Source organism: Triticum dicoccoides, chromosome 6B, assembly GCF_002162155.2.
Source record: "Triticum dicoccoides isolate Atlit2015 ecotype Zavitan chromosome 6B, WEW_v2.0, whole genome shotgun sequence".
NCBI lineage: Eukaryota > Viridiplantae > Streptophyta > Magnoliopsida > Poales > Poaceae > Triticum > Triticum dicoccoides.
In genome coordinates this window covers 517,710,581-517,716,366 of record NC_041391.1, presented here as the reverse complement: position 1 = coordinate 517,716,366, position 5,786 = coordinate 517,710,581, and positions in this window count along the sequence as shown.

Genomic DNA, 5,786 nt, shown 5'->3' with positions numbered 1-5,786 from the left:
GAGAGGTACCCCACTATCTATCTTAGGATTCAGGGTGGGGGTGGTGGTCTCCAGGGTGGTGGGGCGGTGGCGTGGGGATCGCCAGAGAAAAAGCTCGGCACGGGGGAGGGGGGCTAAAGGGATGGCTGGGGCGGCGGCGGACCGGCGGTGGGAAGTGTTTTAGGGGAGGAAAGGGAGGCGTACCGCTGGCCGCGGGCGACGGGGGGCGGATGTTTGGCTGGTGGTGGCTGGCGGCTCACGGGGGTGAAGGTTGAAGATGAACTGCAGACCCTTGATTTCGTATCCAACGGCTGCAAAATCGATTGACCAAAGATGAAAAAGTCAGTCGACTGACATGTAGCCTCACCTCTAGTGCATTCAGTTTCGACAGCAAAATTCAGTTTCGACAGCAAAATTCAGTTTCGACAGTTAAGTTCAGTTTCAACAGTTAGTTCAGTTTTGACAGTTAAATTTAGTTTCGACAGTTAAGTTCAGAGATGAGCGGCTGATGTATTTTACATCTAGCACTTTGTGGTTATGTATTTTACGTCATCTATTGGAGATGCTATTAGAATTCCACTCAGGTTAACGTTGTCTCTCTTATCCTACTTCAGCCTCGGCGTCGTACAACTCACCGGAGTTGCTCCAACGATGAAACCCTCCATCACAGCGGAGCAGTATCTCGGGCTCCATCTCCAGACACCTAAGATCTTCTTCCCCTCCTCCGACAGCCAAGTCAGCCACAGCATCCTCACCGGCCAACCTTATCACGTTGAGATCGACATGGCTTCGCCAAAGAGGTTGTACACTTGTTGCATCTCTTTTTTACTCTACATGTTATATATATTGACCACTGAGCACACGTAGTAATGTGAAATACGATTATTTTATCCTACTATATGACAAGCAGTGAGGTACCAGGCAACTTAGCTATCCATGATGGACTCTCTTGAACGCCATCATTATTTATCTCTGCGCGTTTGAGCTGTGCATTTGTCGATGGGCCTAGGAGTTGACCTAGTAGGGCAGTGGCCTGGGTCCAAAGTAATAGAAGTAGCACAAAAACATTTTTTAGTGTAGGCTTTTCCTTGCTCAAGGCTGCCTACTAGAATTGCCAGTGCTTGAAAGGAAAAGTAAATGAAGAACATAGGAATTGGAAAGTTTCCTATGGTACTACTATTCATGAATTTGGTTCAAAGGAATGGAGCAAAGGAAAACTGTAGGATTTGTTCCTTTAGTGTCTCCTTGAAAGAAAAACCGTAGGGATTTTAATTTCACTTTTCCTCCTTTTCAAATTCCTATTCATGAAGCACAAGACTAAGAGATAGTAGCATAATAGCATTATAACCGTACATTTTCTTGTGGTTTGACTTAATCTCACCATGCTTCTTTGCATCCTGTGATCTTTCAATTCTTGTGAATCAAACACCCAGATTGGCAGAAATCCTGTGTTTTTAAATTCTCTGTTTTGCACATGCATTCTTATCATATTCATGTCTATTTCCTATCCCTGCATTGTTAGAATCCTCAAATTCAAACAAGCCCTTACACAATTACTTTTGTTATAGATATGTGTCAAAGAAAACCTTGTGTGGTTTGTCCTTCTCCTGTGGCATTGTGTTCCACCCCAGCTCAGCTGCTCCAACGACGGAAGGGATCACCACAGTAGGGATCCGCTCTCCAGATTGTCTTTCGCCGCCTCAGATCTTCTTCCCCGCCACCGGCAGCCACGACAACTGCATTACCATCATCAACTGAGCAGATGACCTTGAGGACTACATGTGTCCGCAAGAGAGGTCGCACTCTTCCATGTCTACTTAAGTTATGCATCGCTTAATATGATGACATGCTACTTTATCGTCGTGTTCACCTATTAGACTCCGAGTCAGGTCCAAACTAGTGCTGAAACTTGAGTTTTTAAATGGTTGTGGGGTACATATTGGGGCAGCAATCAGTACTATCTGTCTACTATCTGGTTAATCTCAGGTGTCTACTATGAGTTTCATGTTGTGTGCAAACAAACATTAAAGGAGCCATTATCCGTATTTTTTAACTAAAGCTATTATCTGCCTGCTATCATTGGTGTTGGGTCTATCCACAGTTTGCTACCATCACTCTGGATTTGTGCATGCACTCCTTACATAATATCACTATGTTTTATTCCTAGGCATGTCAGTTATTGTACACAATGGAACTGAACATGTAGAGCAAAAGAGACGAGCCTTGTGTGGCAATAAAATTTCATGCAAAACGTCGCTCCATGGTGGGTGCAAAGGCAGCCCCCCTCCACCCATTTCGGATCATAATCAAGAGGAAAATAACTATTTTGAGGGGGATTCAGAAGGAGAAGACCACTCCTATTTGCCCCCTGAGGTCTTCGCTCTAACTTGGCATGTTGATGTTGGTAATATCATGCATATGGTGCCTTGCATTACTTACTGTATACATCAAAGATGTCATCTACTTAGTTTAGACATGCTTTGTGTCAATGCCATTTGTTTAGTTTTTTTATCGTATATGTGAATCATGCAATGCCATCTTGTTTAGCCAGACATCATATATGTGAATTTTGCAATGCCACCCTGGTTAGCCAGTCATCTTATATGTGAATTATATCATGCCATCATTATTTTATTACGTGTTAAATTTGTCAACAATTTTAGTACATTCAATTACTCTTCTTGTGCATCAGCCATTCGACACGGTCATGGAAAAATCTAGAGTGGAAACAAGGTCTTCATAGCAGACAATGCTATCTGACGTAGCGCATGTCTTGCTAGTTATGGATAGATCCTCAGAGAAGGATTCGGAGACAGATGACCAATCCTATCCCCCCCCCCCCGAGGTGCATGCTCTAACTTGGCAGGGTTATGTTGCTCAGATCGTGCGTATGGTATCTGGCATTGCTATGTCATTTGCTTAGTTTAGATATGCTTTGTGTGAATGCCACCTGTTCAGTGTCTAGTTACCATATATGTGAATTATGCAATGCCATCTTGTTTCAAGACATTATATATGTGAATTATGCAATGCTATCTTGTTGCAAGGCATTATGTATGTGAATTATGCAATGCCATGTTGTTTAGCCAAGCGTCATATATGTGAATTATATCATGCCATCCTTTTTTTGTATTTCTCATTGCATTTGTCGACAATGTTTGTATATTCAACTGCTCTTCCTGTGCATCGGCCATTTGAGTTGGTGATGGAGAAATCTGGAGTGAAAACAAGGTGTTCAAAGCAGACAATGCTACCTACTGAAGCAGATATCTTGCTGGTTGTAGATAGCTCTTCAGAGGAGGATTCAGAGGCAGATGACCAGTCCTGTTATCCCCCTGAGGTGTATGCTCAAACTTGGCAGGGTTATATTACTCATATCATGCATATGTTATATTGCAATGCTTAGTTTTTACATCATATACACAAATATTGGATGCCATCTCCTTAGTTGACACATCATATATGCGATTGCCCTCTGCCCACTTGCTTAGTATATAAATCATATAGTTGAATTATATCATGCCATGATGTTTACATAGACAACATGTATCAGAATTATGGCATACCAACCCATTTTCTAAAGACATAATATAGTTATATCATCTCATCTTGTTTACATAGTCATCATATTTTGAATTATGTCATTCTATCCGTGAATTATATCATGCCATCATGTTTCCATCGACGACATGTTTGTGATTTATGGCATGCCAACCACTTTAATAGACACACTGTATAGTTATATCATGTCATCATGTTTACATAGTCATCATATTTTGAAGTATTTCATTCTATCCTGTTTAGTTAGCCATCATACATGTGAAATTGTGTTATGATATCATGTTTAATTAGCCATCATATATGTGAAATTATGTCCTACTATTCTGTTTGGTTAGACAACATAAATGTGAATTATTTCATGCCCTATTTTCTTCCCTACTATCCATTGCACATGTATATCTTACAATGTCTGTACATTCAATTACTTATCTTGTTTATCAATCATTTCAATTGGAGGGGGTGATGGCAGTATCTGTGGGAGTAAAAACATGGTCTTCAGAAAAGATCGTGCTACCTGTCAATGCAGATAGAACCACGGTTGTACTTGCCCAAGAACCAGCCCCACCACACATAACCCAGACTCACGCAGATTGTACCCCTACCCAGTTGGACAGAGAACCAGCTACACCCCTTCTAACCCCAACCCCAGCAGATAGTAACCCAGTTCCCGTTGACACACCACTGTCTCCACCATAGAGCACCCAAACATGAGCAGTTAGTAAGACAACTGCAGTGCCCAAAGCACGAGGACCACCACTCTGAACCCCAAGTCAACGCTTAAAGCAGAAGAAGAATTGTTCTCAGGTCAGGTTCCATAGCTATGGTTCATGCTACTTTGCTCTTGGATCACTTTATTTACTCATACCAACTAATTTCAAATTTGAAGGATGCAATTGAAACTCCAATGGCGCAACAGGTATGTTTTAAACCTGTTTCTTTAACGTGTTTGCTGTTGTAACTTGCTCTATGTTAATTTCAGTTTCAATTGAATAAACAGTTATGTTCTCATGCCATGCACATTACAAGTGTTGTTATTGTTGTGTAGTTTCCCACACTTATATTCTGTCTATGCTGCTTTGTCTAAAATAGATATGATTCAAATTGTATCTATCTTGATTTGGCAACACACACTAGAATGATATAGACCATACAGTGACCATACTACATAGATATATGTTTGTTTCATGATGTTATCCTATCCACCTTACTACTGAACTGGTTTACCAAGATGAGTTTCATATACTACAATGTAAACCTGTGATGTGTTTGTTTGTTTCTCTTTTAGAATGCGGATAAAATATTGGAGAAGAGTACCCCGTTTTGCAATGGTAAAGGAAGTACTGCAGATAAGGTTCAAGATAGTGTGACATCCCTATTGGTCTCCAAGAAAGTTGATAAAAACTATATTGAAGACACTAAGACAACCCCAAAGTCCTGTCTTGATGTAGTGTTTGAGTTACTGGCTACTACTGCTGGCACCAGCTCTTCGAACTCGCTGCCTGAATCAGTTCGGCTTCTTGAGTCTCAACTTCAAGTTGAAAGACATCAATCAGATGTTATGTGATAGGAAGCCGAAGGATTGAGAAGGTCCCTGCAGAATTCAGATGCATACTTTCTGGTGCAACAACAAGTACTGGAGGATTTAAGCGCCAAACAAGACAAAGTTAATAAGCTTGCTAAGCATCTTGCTAGCATTATGGGTACCCAGGATATTGTTTCCTGAGCTCTTCTGAAGTGGTTTCAGTTCCGGACTTGTTGTGTTGGGCGTTTATTTGCAATGGTCGCCAACTTTGACAACCAGTGTATATGATATGCTGCTTTGTTCCCTATATTTGCACTGGTGGCGAACTTTGATGCCCAGTGGATGTAATATGTGTAATAGCCGTGATAGCCTAGCGTAAGTTGCTTGCTTATTTATTTCCTTATTGTCTTGTTTATTTGTTTGCTTGTAGTCAGTGCAGTTATTTTTCCGCGATTTGCTAGTGGCCGCAATAATCTATTTTTTAAAACTAGGCCACAATGACCATGGGCTACATAACTGTAGTTACCATGGGCCTCCTACGGGCCATAGAAACAATGGGCCTTCTAAGGGCCGTAGAAAAAATGGGCCTTCTACGGGGCATAGAAACAATGGGCCTTCTACGGGCCGTAGACACAATGGGCCTTCTATGGGCTGTATCATCAATGGGCCTTCTACGGGCCGTATGATCGGTTGGCCAAACATGGGCCAATAACAGACCATGTTA